Source organism: Sparus aurata, chromosome 14 (genome assembly GCF_900880675.1).
Source record: "Sparus aurata chromosome 14, fSpaAur1.1, whole genome shotgun sequence".
NCBI classification, from domain to species: domain Eukaryota; kingdom Metazoa; phylum Chordata; class Actinopteri; order Spariformes; family Sparidae; genus Sparus; species Sparus aurata.
In genome coordinates, this window is record NC_044200.1 from 22,145,197 (window position 1) to 22,165,347 (window position 20,151).

Here is a 20,151-nt window from a genome sequence, read left to right on the forward strand (position 1 = left end):
CAACATCTTGCTTGTCTAAACTGTGTTTGAAGCATAAATACACGCGTGCAGCTGGTTCTGTTCGGGTGAAACGATCTTTAGTGGCTTCGGACTTTCTTCGTCAGCACTTTTAAACGTCAGTACGCAGCAAAAAATACAGATGTTTTTAAAAGAAATACAACTCGAGATCACCATCACTGGCTGACATCATCACAGGAGCTCTGTGTTTGGCAAAACATGGAAGACAAAACGTGGAATTTTTACTTTATCACTGACGAGAGGTCTCCAGGTAATAGTCGTCCCTGATGAAAAGGCCTCAGGAGACTCTGGCTACACCTGCACAGGTGTTCACTGTTGGTGCTTGATTAGATTTAATCTCAGGACTCATTTTTGTTTTACTCGAAGAATTAAGGTTATCAATTAGCTGAGCCGGCGTGCAACTCGTGCAGAAACCAGGATTGGTAGTTTTATCTCGTTTTCAGAACTTTTGAGCATCATTTAGATTCGGCCACGTGAGATATAAAACCCAGTCGGTAGATTAAATGTCTCTTCTGCAAACCAAAGATATGTTAAGTTGTTATATTTCTTTATGTCGGGTTCAGTTTTTCTATTTCATGTGACACCTACGCGTCTGTACATCTCTTTCAGAATAGTTTCGAAGCACCTCCAGGTATTTATTTCTTGAGATTTATACATTTGCTTTATATGCTGTTTATTCAGCGATCCGTCTGGTAAACAGGAAACTTTACATTTCTCGCTCTGCTTCTTTTATCTGACGGCCGGAGAGAGAAAGTTAATTAATCCAACCTTCACTGGAAGCACTCGGAAGGACGCCGTCACCATCGCAGCCGGTTCTTTAACTCACCTCACCGCTAATATTCGACTTTACTTTTCCAAACTGGCGCTCCTAATTTAACCTGATTTACAACTTGATCCTCCGTGTGTCCAGTTCTTATCACGGTGACGGAGGGCGAGGAGAGACTGAGTTTTCAGTTTGGTGACCTACATGGAGTAAACTGTGCAGATTTTTACCCAGCGATAGTCCGTCGTGACTAATTTCCCCTCTTATCTCGACGCCTTTAACTAGTCGGAAAGCTGGTGCGAGACTCTTGGTGGTAAATTAATACTGATGGTGTAAGTGGGGGGTGGGGGGCTCGGGGTTCAGAGAAGTGACACCCCGAGCTGCCTGTCACGCTGGGGGTCGTCGCAGAAAAACACTAAGCCGGGAGTTAAACCCGCTAATACACAGGAACTGCGGCGTTCACGATCACAACACCGATCACGTTCGCCGACGCCAGGCTAAGGGCCAACTCTTCAACAGCCGTGGCACCCGGAGGACACCGCAGGAATTCAGATCCATTACGCTCGCAGCCCCATCAAAGGGACTCTGGGATTCGGATGCTAAATCTGCTCCAGATGCTCACTGTTGGATTTCACTAAGACGCACCGCGGGGGCAAAGTGTCATCAGGGCTGATGTCTGCGACGCGGGCCGACGGAGCCGCAACCGGACGCGGGCCGAGCTGATGTCGTGCCGTAAACACAACGCAGAGGACGACGGAGCGGATGTAAACAAAAGGCGCGCGCCGGCTCGTCTGTGGACGGATAAACACGGGAGGGGAAAAATGAACAGATGAGCAAAGCTGGAGGCAGAAGGTCCAAACATTCAGAACCTGCGGCGCACGGAGGGGGGGAAGCTGCTCGGATCGGACGCACCTGCGGATGATGTGGATTAAACCTGATTAACAGAGTCAAGCCGGCGCACGAGAGGAAATTAAAGATAAGAGATGGAAGTGAGAGACAGGAAGAAGTTCTAAAAGCTTCAGCACAGAGATGACATCTTAAACTTTAACATCCGGCGTCAGTGGGTCGGGTCACCGTGGCGACAGATCTTAGAGATGCGACACGTGCGATTGGTCTTTGTGTGTTCCTGATCGCAGAAAAGCTGCAAGCGCTAAGACAGAAATGCTCCGTCGAAATGTGATAATCCTCAATGATTTATCAGCTATCAGAATAGGATAACGTCTCGGCCCGGGCCTGAACAGCGGCCCGCTTATTTGTGAAATCGGGTCTCATCTCGTTCTCCTCTCCTCTCGTGCCTGTAAGAAGATTTTGGTTTGCAGCAGCAGAAAACAAGGTCATCAAGGTTTTGACACATTTTACGAACAACACCGACAAAAGACGGACGTGATAGAATCTGATTAAAGCACTCATGAATCCACTAACTGCCAAAAATGCTGGAGACGTCCAGACTTCTCTTGGATTTTCATAAGTGTTTGCGTTCAGGTTGTGACATTTAGAGAGAGCAGACGAGCAGCTTCACAGTCTGACGGATGTTTAAGGCCACGCCATCGTTTAAACACACGGCTCTTTATCGTTCCTGGTGACGCGTCGCGAGTCTCACAGCTTCCTGTTTGTTCCCCGTGACTCACCGCTGCATCCTCCGCCATCAAAGACTCTTTATCCATCCTCACTTCCTTCCTTTTCAGCTCCTCAGCCTTGTTGGGTTTTTTTTTAACTTAGATAATAATGTGAACAGTCAAACACCTGATCGTCAGACGGGGAATGAAATAAATAAGAGTTGACAGGAGGAGGATGGAGGAGTCACAGCTCTCCCGCTGTCTGTTTCTGGCTGACGGTGCAGGTCGGTGTGCTGACGGAGAGGACGGAGCTGGACTGCAGCAGTTCAGCCTCACGCTGCAGGGATCACACACAGATTAATGAAGAGGCAGCGAGCTCCCCGTCTACTTTGTGTTTGCACTTGTGTAAGCAACTTCATGTGCTGTCTGCTGCCGTACGACCGGACTACGGAGCAGCTTCAGCGTGCATCGTTCATCTTTTCGACTTCCAAATCTAGACGTGTTTTGAGTTGAAGGTTAAGGTTGCATAAAAATGGAAAATACTGAAGTGCGAGTACCTTGAATTTGTACTTAAAGGATCAGTTCATGTTGTCTTTATCTGCTCGAACCACAAGCAGATAGAAAGTCAGTCATAGTTGTGGTCATAGTTTCATCGTCCACAAAACATTTCTGCAGCTTCGCAGCAAAACAGCGTCGCGGATTTCTCCTGAACAAACACAGTAGATGTTTTAAAACGTTAAAAAAATGACTGAAACAAAACATGAGCCAGCTTCTCCGCCGTGATCTAAGTCTCCAGAAGCACAAAATCGGTTTGAAGAGAAGTTATTTACAACCTTGATGCGCGCTAACGTCTTTAGCTTAGCAGCTACAGTGAAGAGAGTTGAAAAATAGCATCTTTTCAAATCAAGTTCTGCTTCCGGAAACTTCGATTACGTTGGACGAGCTGTTTGGAGCCATTTTTTTATTTTAGCAGTTTTATTTTTTGTACATTCTGAAATAAATCTCCATCTTCTTCAGCTGTTTAGGAGAACGCTGCGACGCTGTTTCACTGCGAACCTCCAGAAATGTTTTATGGACGACAGAAACTTAAACCAGTTTGGGTGAATCGCCCCTTTAAGCGCCGTACTCGAGTAAACTTAGTTACGTTCCACCACTGCCTGTAAACCAGTGAGAGTAAAACAAGCGTGTCGACTGGCGAGAGGATCAGAGATGAGTGAACAGTTTCTCTAGTGAATGAGTGAGTAACTCGAGGATTAATGAAGAAGCGACCCGTCTCTCCGTCACCTCCTCGCTCTCCATGTCTTTGTATTGTGTGTGTGTGTGTGTGTGTGTGTGTGTGTCGCCTCCTTTCCTCGGGGGCTCCAGTCATCAGCGTTGAAACGAATCCAGAAAGCGCTCTCGCTCTCACCGCCGCTCGGATGTTTCGTCCTTAGCATTCACTCAGCGTCTGCCAGTGTCGACAGGTGATGCCAAGCAGATGAATAGAGAAAATGCTCTTTGTTGCTCCTTATGCTCATCCTCCCTTTCTCTCCCTCCTCTCCCTCCTCTCTCTCTCTCCCCAGGCTGCTGTTTTGTCACGTTTTACACAAGGAAAGCTGCCCTTGAAGCCCAGAATGCACTGCATAACATAAAGACCTTAACAGGGGTGAGTGTGTGTCCTCGATTCTCCTCTGCCTACTTTTTCTCTCTCTAATCACACACTTACAGCAGCATCCCTGAGGCGGACCCCGCCCCAACCTGTGTGTGTGTGTGTGTGTGTGTGTGTGTGTGTGTGTGTGTGTGTGTGTGTGTGTGCTGCTGCCACACTGCATTTGCAAGCGTGCGAGTGACCATAAAAAAAAGTGCGAGCAGGTGAGCAACATGACTGTCAGCTCCGGTTTGTCCGCCAGTGGAGGTTTTTTTTCTCTGACGTTATTTAAAACGACTGACGGCTGAATTCAGTCGGACCTGCTTCAGTTTTCAGGGTCCGGCTGTCGTGGAGCGCCAGAACAGAACAGAGCCGTGGTTCTCGTTGTTGTTCCGTGCAGCAACGTGATGAAAAGTGGTTCAGGAGTCGATGTTAAAGCAGTTTGTTCTCAGGAAATCAGACTGATAATAAATAAATAAGATGTCAGAAACACTTTTATCCAGATTTTAATAGTGTTCTTTTTTTTTTGTGCATGTTTTTTTCTGTGACTGAACAAACATCTGTCCGCTCCAGTAGACGTCATGCACCAGAGGGTCGAATCTGCCAACTGGGCCCACATTTAAATAAAATGGGCCCATATTTGTATACAGACATCAAACAGTTAGCAGTTTACTCAGAATTTATGACTGATATTGATGGTAAACACGTCAACAGTAACCAATAAAGGCGACTGCTTTAGCACCTGTGGAGAAAGTCACCAGACTCCCTTTGAATATCAGTCAATTTTGTTAGTTGTAGAGTTTGGAGAGACTTTCCAAATGTTGTGAAATGCTGTCTATGACAAATTAATAACTATTTGGGCTTTCTAATTAATTCGGCAAACGTTAAAAGTGAAAACATGTCATTCTTTGTTTTAAAAACAGTGCCAGTTGGACCGATACTTAGATAAAATTTTCCTAAATTTGTATACAGACATTGCCAACATGTAGCAGTTCAGCCTTTACTCTAAATGTTTGGCTGAAATTAATGGTAAATACGTCAACTGTAACCAATGAAGGCGACTGCTTTTGCACCTGTGGAGAAAGTCACCAGACTCCCTTTGAAAATCACTCAGTTTTGTTATATGGAGAGTTTGGAGAGACTTTCCAAATGTTGTGAAATGCTGTCTATGACAAATTAATAACTATTTGGGCCTTCTAATTAATTCGGCAAACGTTCAAAGTGAAAACATGTCATTCTTTGTTTTAAAAACAGTGCCAGTTGGACCGATACTTAGATAAAATGTTCCTAAATTTGTATACAGACATTGCCAACATGTAGCAGTTCAGCCTTTACTCTAAATGTTTGGTTGAAATTAATGGTAAACACGTCAACTGTAACCAATAAAGGCGACTGCTTTGGCACCTGTGGAGAAAGTCACCAGACTCCCTTTGAAAATCACTCAATTTTGTTATATGGAGAGTTTGGAGAGACTTTCCAAATGTTGTGAAATGCTGTCTATGACAAATTAGTAACTATTTGGGCCTTCTAATTAATTCGGCAAACGTTAAAAGTCAAAACATGTCATTCTTTGTTTTAAAAACAGTGCCAGTTCGACTGATATTTAGATAAAATTTTCCTAAATTTGTATACAGACTGCCAAAATGTAGCAGTTCAGCCTTTACTCTAAATGTTTGGCTGAAATTGATGGCAAACACGTCAGCTGTAACCAATAAAAGCGACTGCTCTGGCACCTGTGGAGAAAGTCACCAGACTCCCTTTGAAATTACTCAATTTTATTAGTTGTAGAGTTTGGAGAGACTTTCCAGATGTTGTGAAATGCTGTCTATCACAAATTAATAACTATTTGGGCCTTCTCATTCATTCGGCAAATGTTATTTGTGAAGAAATGTCATTCTTTGTTTTAAAAACAGTGCCAGTTGGACTGATATTTAGATAAAATTTTCCTAAATTTGTATACAGACATTGCCAAAATGTAGCAGTTCAGCCTTTACTCTAAATGTCTGGGTGATATTTATAGCAAACACGTCAACAGTAACCAATATAGGCGATTGCTTTGGCACCTGTGGAGAAAGTCACCAGACTCCCTTTGAAAATCACTAAATTTTGTTAGTTGTAGACTTCAAGGAAACCTTGTATATGTTGTGAAAAGCTGTCTATGACAAATTCTTAACGATTGAGACCTTCTCATTAATTCGGCTAATGAGAATTCATTCTTTGTATAAAAAAATGCTGCCAGTTGGACCAATACGTAAACAAAATAAGCCTATATTTGTACAAAATCTGAAAACTGTTGATTATTGCTGTTTAATTAAAATATTAAAGTGACAATTTAATCATATTTTTAAATAAAACACACAAACTAAGGCAGAATCTTAATAGGCAGAATTATTAATTATATTAGAAACAAGTCACATTTATGTTCTGGAGTGTTTCCTCCTCTCTCCGCCATCTTGAATATCTCAAAATGACAACGACATACGAGGATAACAATCAAACACACCACAGCTCAGTTCCAGAGCCGCGGCCCTCTGCTGCACTTCTCTCTCTCCATTTCCTGTCATATTTTCAGGACGCTGTGTGAAAGATGAGTAAAATATAATATGACAGTTTGGCACAGTCGCTCCAAAACAAGCCTTGCAGAAACACGTCCGTTTGATCGAACAACAGCTTACCTGATGACTCAAACATGGCATTCATGTTTTTCAGAAGCAAAAGCTGTCAATAGACAAAGAGGTTGGATTGAGGTGTTTTGGATGTATTTTGCATTGAACTGAATCATAATTAACTGCGCCGATTGTCACTTTGATCGCCTTACAGACGTGTATATGTAAGAATATCCGTCTTTGAAGTTTTTTTAAGCGACACCAGAGGTCAAAAAACACTTTCTAAGTCGGGTGTATTCATGCTTCACGCTCGCTCACGTCTATCGGCTCACCGGCGACTGAGCTTGGCTGTGAAGGAGTGTGTTGATGTTTGACTCTTTCATGCTGCCTGCTCCATCCTCCACTTATTGTTCCCTCCTGCGACCCAGGAGAGCGATAGAGGAAGTGGGCCGGCGCTCGCTCGCGCTCACTCTCTCAGCCCCGGGTGGATATTTAGAGGCCTCCTGATCCCTTCTGCCGGGGCTATTGGCTGCCTCCCCGCCTCTCTTTTCTTGGCTGCGCCGGCTAACTGGAATCTCATCAGTTGAGCGCCTGCATTCTCTCGCTTCTGTCAGTTGGATCGGCGGATACCTCCCCCCCCCCCCCGGGGCAGGACGGGGTGGATTCTGAGGATCCCACGGGAGCTATCCGGGATTTATGCTCGGGTTCCCGATTCGGAGTCAAGCTTGTTGTTTTGCACAGAGTCACCGTGTTAATTGCTCGTGGAATAAGTATGTTAAATTCGGTCTGTTTTCCTATGCCGTGAGAGTTAGTCACTTATCCCTTGTTGGAGGTGTGAAACAGCCCTGGGGAGGACACATACTGCAGCAGTTTCAGGATTATAGGAACATGAAATCGCCTTCTTTTACACCATAAAACACCCTCCCATCCCCGTGTTCTGTCTGGTCATCCCTCCGCCTCGCGAGCTGCTCTCTCCCGAGGCGTCTCTGTCTGGTTGTTATGTTTGAGGCTTTTTTTTTTTTTTTGAAGTTGTGTACCAACAAATTTGTAATGTAGGGCAGAAGTTTGTTTTCAGAAGTTGAGGGAGACAGAAAGAAAGTGTCAAAATAACAAGAAAACACACGCTGCTTCCAACCGTTGGAGTAGTACTCACAATATCCCCAGACTCCCTTTACAAATCACGTGATTTTAAGAGTTGTTGCGTGAGGGAGAAACGGAACAAACTTTGCGAAGCAAATAAGGCAGATTCTAAGTAATTCATGCCTTCTTGTAAATTCTGGATTAAATGTGATGCATTAAGTTGTTTCTGTCCTTGTAAGAAGTGTCACTTTGTCTGCTTCTGTGGCTAAAATACGTCTTACTCCCACTTGCAGTTTAGCATTTACACAAAATGTATGAGTGAAGTAACTTTAATTGATGATAACTGTGTCAAATTTGACCAAATAAAGTCAACAGTAGCAAATATAGGCCACTGCTTTGGCACCCAGGGAGAAAGTCACCAGACTCCCTTTGAAAATCGTTCATTTTTGTGAGTTGTTGCGTTAAAGGACAATTTATTACCTATGTGAAATGCTGCTTACAACAAATTATTACAATTATGGGCCTTCTGAATAATTCGGCAAATGTTACACATGAAGATTTCTCTCTTTGTGTGACGGACTCGAAGCTGTACACTTGTGATTGAATCAGTCAGGAATGGATGTTGACAGCAGGTCTGATTTCCCTCAATGACTCCTACATCCTCCATTCACTGTTCGGAATCTAAGAGTAGAAACAACAACAATAAGAAGCGGCGGGTCCTAGCCATGATATTAAATGTTTTCCTTTGAGTATAAAGGATCTGAGTCTGCAGTAAACTCACATTTTGTTTGTGGCGGTGCAGAAAAGCTTCTCAGTGCAGGGAGAATTAAAACTGTCCATTGAAGCCCCGACGACATTGATCAATGGCTTAATATGTGCGTAATTAAACTCGAATCATATTCATCATGTCAGAGCTGGACGACACTGACTGGCTGACATCCGATTTTTAATAAAAGCCAGAGATCGATGGACGGATATGGTTTAAAGCTAATATAAAGTACAATAAATACAGTACACTCTCAGATACAAACACTCACTTGCAAAACAGTGGATCAATAGTGGCATAATGACAAATCATTAAGTGTTTTGTGCAGGATTTGTTTCTGGTTTTTTTATAAGCTGGAGCTGAAACTAAAAAAAAAATGGGGATTGGAAGGGGAGGGAAAGGTGAGCGGAGTCGACTGGAGACTGGGGGGAAAAAAAATGGATGATGATGATGACGGTGAATTAATTGCTGAACGAGGCAAGACAAAAGGAGAGCTGACACAGAGAGGGGAGGAATTGAGCGAGAGGTTAGCCGAGTGACGGGCAGATGGACAGTAAAAAGGTGGAGTGGAGCACTCCAGCACGCTCGAGGGCAAAGCAATAAACGCGCCGCAGTTAAAAACCAATACCTGCTTATTAACTTCCCCACTCTCCTGGCTTGTAAAAAGCCAGTGGAACAATGTTTGTATTGGCACTCTTCCCCTCCCTCGCTCTATCGCTCCTTCCAAACCCGAGGCCCTAACAGGGAGCGATGCGATCAGAGTGGAAGGCTGGATGGAGGCCAAATTGGAGGAAAAAGGGCACCGGTGTTGGCAGCGGCGAGCGGCAGCCATGTCGACCGAGGGCAGGAGGAGTTGAACAGGTGCCATTTCTTTAGGAATAAGCGAAGGGGTTTCTGCTTTTGATGTGATGATTCTGTCTCAGAGCTCAGAGAGGCGACGGCAGCGGTGAGAGGGAGGAAGGGTGGGTCGAGGTTCTGACCCTCTGACAGGAGAAACGAATAGGAACAATTGGGCTGCTGTTGTCAAACCAATCGCCAGAGGAACTGTTGGCGTTGTGCACATTTCTAGGTGTCTTTGTGGTCACAGGACTGGGTGTTTCTAAGGACACTTTCGGACATTTCAAGTCCTGTTTGTGGTGGCAGAACCGGGTGTTTTTATGTAGACTTTGGGCCATTTTCAACTGGGTTTGCGGTGACAGAACCAGGTGTTTTTGCCGACACTTTTGGACATTTCTGGTTGTGTTTGTGGTGACAGAACCGGGTGTTTTTATGTAGACTTTGGGACATTTTCAACTGGGTTTGCGGTGACAGAACCAGGTGTTTTTGCCGACACTTTAGGACATTTCTGGTTGTGTTTGTGGTGACAGAACCGGGTGTTTTTATGTAGACTTTCAGACATTTTCAACTGGAATTGTGGTGACAGAACCAGGTGTTTTTGCAGACACTTTCGGACATTTCTGGTTGTGTTTGTGGTGACAGAACCGGGTGTTTTTAAGGATGCTGTCGGACATTTCCAGTCCTTTTCAACTGGATTTGTGGTGACAGAACCAAGTGATTTTAAGGAGACTTTGGGACATTTCAAGTCGTGTTTGTGTCGACAGAATCGGGTGCTTTAATGACATTTTGGGACATTTCCGGTTGTGTTTGTGGTCAAAGAACCTGATGTTTTCATGTAGACTTTGGGACATTTCCAGCATGGTTTGTGGTGACAGAATCGGGTGCTTTAAGGACATTTTGGGACATTTCCGGTTGTGTTTGTGGTGACAGAACTGGGCATTTTTATGTAGACTTTGGGCCATTTTCAACTGGATTTGTGGTGACAGAACCAGTTGATTTTAAGGAGACTTTGGGACATTTCAAGTCGTGTTTGTGTCGACAGAATCGGGTGCTTCAAGGACATTTCACGACATTTCCAGTCCTGTTTGTGGTGACAGAAACAGGTGTTTTTGACGACCCTTTCAAATATTTCCAGTTGTGTTTGAGTTGACAGAACATGTTTATTAAGCCAAAGCATGATGTTTTCCTAACCTTAACAAAGTGTTTTTTGTGCCTAACGAACCTCGACAACCTCAACGTAAAGTTGCCAATTAAGGAAATGCTCAGCTTGAACTTCTCTGTGGTTTTGCAGCAACATTTATTTCAACGACTTGTCGGTTGACATGGTGAGCCAACGGTTCTCGAAGCTGCCTCTCGCTTGGCCTCACCTTGCTGTGCATCATCGCCTCGTCCTCCGGATCTTATTTTTGTTGTCTGAAAGCAGATTTAAAGGTTTCCATTGCCAACGTTTTACTCTGTCGACTGGCAGCTCTCGTAGCTCCTCCGTCAGCTCCACATCTGTCCCGCTCCTCCCGTCACTCCTCTGCTGAACACTTGTCAGCAGCCTGACGGCGCACGTTTATTAAAATGTGTGCACATGTGATTTAACGCATGCAGCGGGTGTGTATTCACATCAGCACCAGAGCTGTCTGTCATACCTCAGCGATGAAGTAATGTTTCCACAACATATGCATGTCGGAGCAGGAACAGGATGCTGCATCGCTCAGGCGTCTTGTTTCCAGTTGTTATAGATTTGAATCAAACGACGCCCGAGTTCGTTTTGCATTTTATTTATTTTTTTCACGGGGAGTAGATTGGTCCCATCACTCCCACGCGTTGTTGTGCGTGCTGCTGTAAGACGACACTGATCACTGTAGTTTCCAGTAAACAAGGTCATGTTGTGATGAGTCAGACAGGCTTTCGGATACGGAGGAATGTTGGGAAGTAGGTTAAAGAAAAAAACAAGCTGTCATTACCGCGACTGCAGCGAACTTCAATCCCGGCGCAGTGGAGCTGGAGCGTATTTAAAGGATTTGACTTCTTCACCTCTTTTCTTGCAGCTTTTTTGCACTTTAGTTTTTCTCTGCAGACGAGCCGAGCAGGATCTCAGGTGTTGATTAACGAGCTGTAGAGGTGCTGGTGGGCGCACATGGCTCAGCTCAACACGGATATGTTTCCTACATGTCACAGTAACACGTCGACGTGGATAAAGTGACACAGTTCAGACGGCGGAGGCAGGGTTTGAAGACAGCGAGGCAGTTTGGGGGAAAATACTTGATAGCTAACTGGGAAAGGAACGGTTTCCTCACATTTTCTGCTGTAACTCTAACGAACGCTGGTGTTCATTTGTTGGCGTCACGGCTACAAACGCTGGATGTTGCTGCCGCAGATCACAAACGTTAGCTGACCTCAACTTGCTCGGACAAAATGGAAACCGATGTGCTTGTTACTGGTGTCTACTGCAGCCGAGAGAATCCAACTCTGTCACCGTTTGAAGACACATTTCATATCCTGCCTTTGTGTGAGTCACAGTTAATTATCCCGGCAGTCATCAAAAAAAAAAACAAAATGAACTTCAGAGACCCCATCAGTGGCGAGCAATGGTTGTCAGGTGAATTACCTACTTCAATGTATAATTTGCAGCCCGATATTACGTTACGTAAGCGCTTTAATAAGTTTGTATAAATCACAGAGAGTTTTTAGAGTAGACGTCGATAAAGTGTTTCCTAAATGCCATCAATTAGCTGACACGAAAGAGGCCGGAAGCTGAAATAAAGCACTGCGGCGACATTATTTGGTCGGAAAATGTCCCCAAAATCACAACAACAAACTTCAGAGTGGTAGTTTGTAGTGAGAGAAGGTAACTAAGTACTTCTACTCAGTTATTGTGCATGAGGTACGCAAGTATTTCCATTTTCTGCGAATTTATGCTTCCACTCCGCTATAATTTGGAGGCAAATATTGTACTTTTTACTCCACTACATTTATTTAATCACTTTAGTTACTAGTTACTTTATCAGATTACATAAATTAATTTGTTTTATCTGCTATTTATTTAATGAAACAGGAGAAAACTGCTGAATATCAGATTCCAGGCAGGTAATCTGTCAACCTACAGTATCTGTGTATATGTATTGTTTACTTTTTCTTTTGCTTTTGATGCTCGAGTACATTTAATATCAGTTACTTTAAGACTTTTTACTCAAGTACTCTTCGTTTGGGTGACTTTCACTTTCACCAGAGTCATATTACAACACGATTTCTTTACTTTTACACAAGTAGAACTTTTGTTTACTTCTTACAACGCTGATCATTTAAGACGAGACGTCTGCGTTCTCTCAAAGTAACCGCTAACTGCTGCTAACTGTAGCTCCCTTCAGCTAGTTAGTAGCTCGTTTGACTGTGCAGCTAGCGGTCGCATTAGCTAACTTTGGGAATGTTGTTGTTGTTTACTGTCGCTAGTGGCTAGCTTGTTAGCATGCTAACTTCAATAGGTTTCTCTGCAACAGTTAATTTCATCGTACTGTGTTAAAATTCTGGATGTTTTACACAAACATTTCTTACATATTGCACCTTTTTGATTAATCCCGTCGTTTATCTGAACGTTCACGCTTCAGATAAGACTGTGCCAGTAACTGTCGGCGATGCTCCAGAGCACGTCGGCGTCGTAAATCAGCAGGTGGCAGGAAAAGCAAAAAGAAACAAAAACAAAAAACAGGAATAAAACGGAAAACAATGAGTCATGACGTTTCACATGAGGACGACTAAGCAGAACCGCTTTCTCAAAAAAAACAACAGCTGTAAGTGAAGTCGTTTCTAATGACCTGCTAATGAAGCCGTGGGGGGGGTGGAGACAAAGTGTGTGTGTGTGTGTGTGTGTGTGTGTGTGTGTGTGTGTGTGTGTGTGTGTGTTGCCTGGAGAGTCGACTCTAATAGCGAGGTCTAAATACGTTTTTCCTTCCACACACACACACATTATAACCCATCTATCGTGGAAAAACATGCCCTGCACCCCCGGAGCGATGTAAAGCCATAAGACCCCACCCCTGCTGCACCGCCTGATCCACACCCCTGCATGACTCCACACACACACACACACACACACACACACACACACACACACACTTTTTATGTGCACGTAAGCATATGCCCCGGCACAGTCAGAGTTTATTACATTACGTTTTTTCTCTCTCTCTATCTTTTTTTTGTTGTAATTTCCCTACTCGGAGACACACCCACCCTCCACGCTAAGACAGCACACACGCTGAGACACACACACACACACACACACACACACACACAGACCCACACGGCGAACAACACGCGGCGAGTTAAAGCCTGTCAGCCAGCCTGTCAGACAAGGTTGTTTGAGATTTTCCACTAAATTGAACTCTTTCATTAGTGGCTGACAGATGTCTAAATGCCCGGTGTCTCCCCCCCTCGTCTCCCCCACCCACTGACACCCGCCAAGAGGGCCCCGAGGCCGCTGTTTTTCCGTCTGAAGCCCGGGTGGAGGGTGGAGGGTGGAGGGGATGGAAGAGATGGAAGGATGACGAGGAGGGGCGCGAGCTAATCTAGGACGTGTCCTCTGGAGTGCCCTCCAGCTCGGAAAAACTTCGGGTCCTTTATCCTCTTTCTTCTCCCGCCGCCTCTACCTCTTGCCCTGTTCTCCATCTCTCCCTCGCTCCGTCCTTCTCTTTTGTCCAGTTGGATCTCTCTCCCTCCATCTTTCTCCCCCCTTCTCCATCTCCTCTTTCTCTTTGTGAAAACGGATGAAAAGCCCTTTGATTCACAGTTTCTCTCAAGGATATTTCATTCTGACACTCGGGCTGGAGGGAAGGGGAGGGAAGAGAGGGTTGTGTGTGTGTGTGTGTGTGTGTGTGTGTGTGTGTGTGTGTGTGTGTGTGTGTGTGTGTGTGTCGGGGGGAAGGTTGGGGTGGTTGGGCGGGAGGGGCTTCAGACGTGATCAGTGGAGCCCCGTCCTCCATGTGGGTGGATCAGAGCGTTTGTCGAGCGCCAAGCTTGATAAGAAGCGTGGGGCTCATTAAAAGCTACTGTCGCACTGAGACCACACACACACACGCACACGCACACACACACACACACACACGCACACACACACACACACACATACACACACACACACACACACCGACACACACATACGTACACACACACACTCACACAGGTCCCCGCCTCCCTTACCTTTCTGCTGGCGAGATAATTAGTGACGCTCCGCTGCCAGAATACAGGCGCAAGGTTGTGTGTCTGGGTGTGTGTGTGTGTGCGTCTGGTTGTGTGTGTGTGTGTGTGTGTGTGTGTGTGCGCGCGCCCATGAAACCAAAGGCACATCAAAGGCCGCCATCAAAGTAAGTGTGATCTCGAGCAAGGTTAAGGTTTAAAAGCAGCAATTTACAATCCAAAGACATAAGTCGTCTAATCGGTCATTTATTATTTCAAGTCGGCGGACGGCGCCGAGGACGGGACGGCGCGCGCTGTAAGTGATAATGTTGCATTATCATTCTCAGTGATGTGAGAAATCAGATTCTTTCATGCAGGAAGCCGCCGTGGTCTGAAGACGGCGACCGCTTCGGGCCTTTTGAAGGGAAACTTTGCGCGCTCGTTTGAGAAACGGCGGTGCTGTAAAACGGCGGGCGCTCTCTCGCACACTGCGGGCGGCGATGTCGACCCCGAGCGTGCTTACAGTTTTTATTTGACGGGGTCGTATTTGAAAGAGAAGCACATCTGATAAACTGGGACTCTTAGAGGTCGGTTCAAGGCGTATTTTTATGGTTTCGCCGTTCTTTTCTTTATTTTAAGATGTTTTTTGGGGCTTTGACGTGGAGATACAGACAGGAAGTGGAGGAAAGAGAAGGGGCGGCGCCGAACTAGCGACCAAGGTCACCTCCCCGCTTTCTCCGCGAGGTTATGACTCAAGCCTGAAAGTATCTTTTATCTCTAGAAACAATAAATGAACTGTATAATGATAATATGGCCCAAACGGTCCACTGAGTTGGAGTCCAAGAATATTATTTTGTAGTAAGATGCAAAGTCAGAAAGAAACAACATGAAATCATCTCGTACCCAACAAACCAAAGCCGTTAAAAACTGTTTCTGAATCTAATTTCTGTAAAAAACATTCCCAACTGGTATCAGACGGGTAGAAAACCTTGAAGTCAACCTGCCCGTGAAATAAAAACCACTGAGTAAGAAAAATGAACCGTTTCAATGACGAGAGACCAACATGACATCTGTGATTGTTGTAGATCTTCGCCGTAGATATTTACAACAAAATCTGCTTTTTAACAGAGTTATATTTAAAGTTATGTTCAACAAGATCTGTTTCATGTTCTTCTGTCGAACCAAATAACTTCTACACGTGATAGAAGATCGTTAACGCTGCGCAGAATCCAAATCTTCTTGCAAGGAAGCAAAAATTAAGGAAAATAAAAAGAGTACCACAGATAAGTTCAAGCTGTACGTTTCTTTACGTTGCAGCTTTATGTTTGTTCAGAAACCACTTGGTTAGGTTCAGAAAAACATCGTGGTTCATTCTTAAAATACCTGTTTTTGTTGCCACAAACAGACCTGGAATTGTCCCCAACGTTTCCTTAAAAACACCTTGTCTTGCGATGGATTGAATTCTGGTTTTGGTCGCCACAGATGCAGCTAAAGACTCCAACTGCAGTCGCACAAACAAACTTGGACGTATCTCAGTTTGCTGCTGCTACACCATTAATACAGTAATTAATCCAGAGTACGCTTTAATTATCAGTCTGATTTGGTCATCGTTCTAGTTTCTTGTTCCAACTCCGCTGGAGAGAAACCCGAGCAGGCTGTCAACACGTCCCGCGTGCGACCGAACTCATCTGAAAGGCTTTTCTGTTTTCGTGTGTTGAGCGCCGGCTGTATACAACACACACAACACTCGAGATACACTTTCTGATGTTGTTATGCTGCCAAATCGTCTCCCTAAGTCCCCAAATATCCTCCCCGCTCACTGTTTATGCCTTTAAATTAATTGTAAACCGCGTCGAGTCGCGCAGACGAACGTTTTTATGGCCGTCCTGATGTACAAGTTTTTCTGCAAACCGGCGTTTAGTCGAGGAGACGCCGGCGCTGTCAGCTGATACCTGAGATATAATCTGAGCACTGATCAGCTCGATAGGAACTTCTGAATGTAATCAAAAACAGAATCCGTCGTCGTGGCGGTGCGACCGGCATCGGCCCCCGTTTACTCGCTGACACCGGAGCAAAAACCCTCCGGAGTGCACGAGTGTGTTTTTAAAGTGCTTGATAGCAGCGCTGCGAGGAGGCGAGAGGAGGAGGGAGGAGGAGGGAGGAGGAGGGAGGAGGAGAGGGGAGGGTGCTTCATGTCCACCGCCTGTCAGTCGATGCATGTTGTTTGTTCAGGTTCAGCCTATTACACATATCGCTGCGCTATCACAATAGCTCTCCACGCTGCACTTAAGAAGCAGATGAGCCGACTGGCAGGGGAAAAAAAAAAAAGAGGCGAGGTAACTCCTGCAGACTGACAGAGCGCCGGATTTACTCCCGGGTTTGTTTTTTTTTCAAGCAGCGGTGCAAAAACCTGACCGCCGTAACCGCCCAAGGACTCGGGGGGGGGAAGCAGTCGTAGGTGGTGCTAAGCCTGAAACGGCGGAAATACAGGCGAGCGTAGGATATTAAATTTATCATGTACTAAGCCGTGTGTCATCAAACATTCATGTGCTGTAGCCGGGAGGATATTATGCAACGAGCTGAAAGGTTAGACCGCGGACAAGCGCTTTATAACGAGGCCGGCCGCGGACGGCTGACCAATAAGCAGCCAGAGCCCGTTAATGTTTGTGTGTGTGTGTGTGTGTGTGTGTGTGTGTCCTCGTCTTGAGATCCTGCTCGGCTTCCCTCACACATCATTTAAGTCCAGAAAAACAACAGTGACACACACACACACACACACACACACAACCATTCCCACAGCGGTGTCATTACAGAGGCTCATTATCAAAATCAATTCAATTAAAGGCTGTAATTGCTGTAGTGAAACCCAAATGCTATCACAAACAGGGCTGAAGGAAGGCAAACCTCATCGATGCACAGACCCTCCGAGTGTGTGTGTGTGTGTGTGTGTGTGTGTGTGTGTGTGTGTGTGTGCGTGCTCTTATTTAACGAAAGAAATATTAATCGCTTGTTTCAAATTAACTTCCCTCACCCCTCTTTTCTCTCCGAGTTGGTGGCGGTGTTTAAGCATATTGATTTTTCCCGGGGCGGGGGAGGGGAGGCTGTAAACGCAGGCCAACTACGTTAAACACTCGGAGCAGTTAGCGAGGAGACGCGACGCCAAATCCCTCAATCATGCTGCTCACACACACACACACACACACACGGACGCACAAGTGTGCTGGGTTAATTGTTTACCGAGCTAAATGAAGTGGGGATAATGTCGGCTAACTGCGCGCTAAGCGGCCGCTAAGACGAGGGATATTGTAAAGGACAATTTGATTTATGGCGCGTTTTGTTTGCTGGAAGGAGAGCGAGAGTTGAAGTCACTCTTTATCTGCGTCGAGGTGTTTGTCGGAGCGGCGGGGAGGAAAGCTGTGTCGAGTGTGTGTGTGTGTGTTTGTGTGTTTTACTGTCAACACCTGAGGTTTACCTTCAGGTTTCACTGAGGAGTCAGACGGATGTGAGACGGAGAGGAAAGTTTCTGATGACAGAGGAACAAATTCCTGGATGTAAGTTTGCTGAAAAGAAGGTTTTATCCTCCATAATGTAGCTCGATGGCAGTCAAACTAACGGAGGCTGCTGAAGAAGACAGGTTGGACGTCGATCTATAAGAAAAAACGACACCGCTGACGAACTTTCAACAAGCATCTTGACCGAACAATTCATCTCAAAACTCACTGACGGAACAACGAAAAACTTCTTCCGTGTCTCAAAATAAGCACAAGACACGACAGCGTAGACGAGGGTTTTATTCTGAGACTTTCTCTTTCCAGTATTTTAATATGTTTTCTTCGGGCATGCAGGGAATTTGCCGTCATTCAGTAAGCGGTTGGAGAATGTGGTGCAGGTAGGCGAGTGTTTGCAGGTGGTGGAGTCTGAATGAGGAAAGAAGAATTTGAGGATTTTGGAGAATTTATGATCTTTTTATCGCGAGCTAACCTACAAAACTCCTGCCACTTTTTTCTTGGGTGTGTCACAGTCAACGTCACGATCTCGCTGAAAAGCCGCATGGATGCTGGTGAGAACGTTTTTTTAATATTTTTGATTTTGGCTTCTCTGCTTGAAAAGACTTTAAGCACCAAAGTCCGTAACTTTAATGAATTCGCACCGGAAGAAAAAAAAACATGGGTGTCGTGGTTTCGTCGCTGCAGGTCAGAGCTGGAGGCGGTTTAATACCTATGAGTCATCTGACGCAGGAATTAACGCCGGTTACTTCCTTTTCTTACTGAAGATGGCTGCCAGATGTTTGTAGGTTCTTCACCCAGATGTTTAAGCGGTGGAACGCAGCGTGTTCCCTGCTTTCTTTTCAGGGAGATCTTAAGCGGATTCAACAATGCAAGTGAGGCGTCCTGTGTGTCACAGGTGATGATCGCCGTCCAGAGGTCACGCGTCTTCAGGGGCACCTTTGTGGTCGAAAGCTCACTTGCAGGTGTGTGTGTCTGTGTGTGTCTGTGTGTGTGTGTGTGTGTGTGTGTGTGTGTGTGTGTGTGTGTGGTCGGTCGGTCGTACGGTCTCGGTCACTGGTATTGAATCCCGACTGTGAGGGCCATCTGTCTGACTTTGACCCAGCAGCTCACCGTCACACCTTCAGAGAGGAGGGCGGAGAAAGTGTGTGGTCGCCAGCGTGAGTGTGTGTGTGTGTGTGTGTGTGTGTGTGTGAGCGAGAGACACAGACAGACAGAGAGAGAGAGAGAGAGAGATGGAGGGAGGGAGGGTGGTGCTGGTGGTGTTTGGTACCGTACAGTATGTGCACTCCCCAGTTTTTCTGGCACACACACACTCCGGTCATGTGAACTTGGCGCTCGCTTTGAAGACGCCAACTGCCGGCAAAGGGCAGACGAACACACACACACACACACGTCCTATTCCCAGCGTGAAGCCTCAAGTTAGTCCTCTGGCTCCAGGACAAGACGACCTCTGACCTTTTTAAGCTTCGGGGGCATTCCTGGAAGACGTCTGCCGGTCAGGAGGAGGCGACAGGAGCAGCAGTTAACATTTTAAGGAGTGTTTGGTTTCGCTGCACTCGATACACCAGGAGGAACTATTTAACTTAAGGCGGAAGGTTTAAGGCCTGATTGCCGGACAGGTAGCCGGGAGTTTGTCTTCATGATGAGGACATAAAGATAAAGAAGCTGGGAGGAGACGAGGGGAGGTTAGCGGGTGTCAGCTGCCGACACGTAGACACCTCAGCTCGGCCAGGAAGGACGGGTGATTAAAGAGGCCGTCCCATAACTGGAAGGTCGTAAACATCCATCCTGGCTGCCCGCTGCACTCTGATCCCTCTGGTGTAATGTTGGACCGTATGGTCTCGCTCATCCCGACATAAATATCTTCTGGTGATTTAAGCTAATCTTACACAGCCGCAGCTGTGACTCGTCCTGCTCGCAGTCGCGTTCATGCTCAATTGCTCAACATGTCGGTATGAACGGGGAATCAGATGACGAGTGAGGAATGTGGTGATGAACCTGCAGTGACATCTTTCAGCCTGATTGTTTGGTTTTAACGTGTGATTCTGCCTCCTGTCGGCCATGTTTTCAGCTAACGAGCTATAGCTGCTAACGATTAGCGCGTTAGCAACGAGCTAGGAAAGAAAGTGGAACACGTCACACCTGAAAGATGTTTATTTTTCATGAGTCGACCTTCATGTGGACGCTAAAAACAGACCGACATTTATCAGACGGATGCTAACTGACTGC

General features: G+C 45.7%; 1 protein-coding gene across 28 annotated transcripts in view; it reads left to right on the forward strand.

Annotated features, from left to right (window-relative positions):
• Positions 1–3,868: 3,868 nt before the first annotated feature.
• The window catches only part of celf2 (cugbp, Elav-like family member 2), a 74,993-nt gene continuing 58,710 nt past the window's right edge, over positions 3,869–20,151 (forward strand). For all 28 annotated transcript variants that reach the window (XM_030439869.1, XM_030439868.1, XM_030439872.1 and 25 more), the window contains exon 1: positions 3,869–3,982. The gene's annotated coding sequence lies outside the window, so the exon portion shown is untranslated. The remainder of the gene's footprint in view (positions 3,983–20,151) is intronic.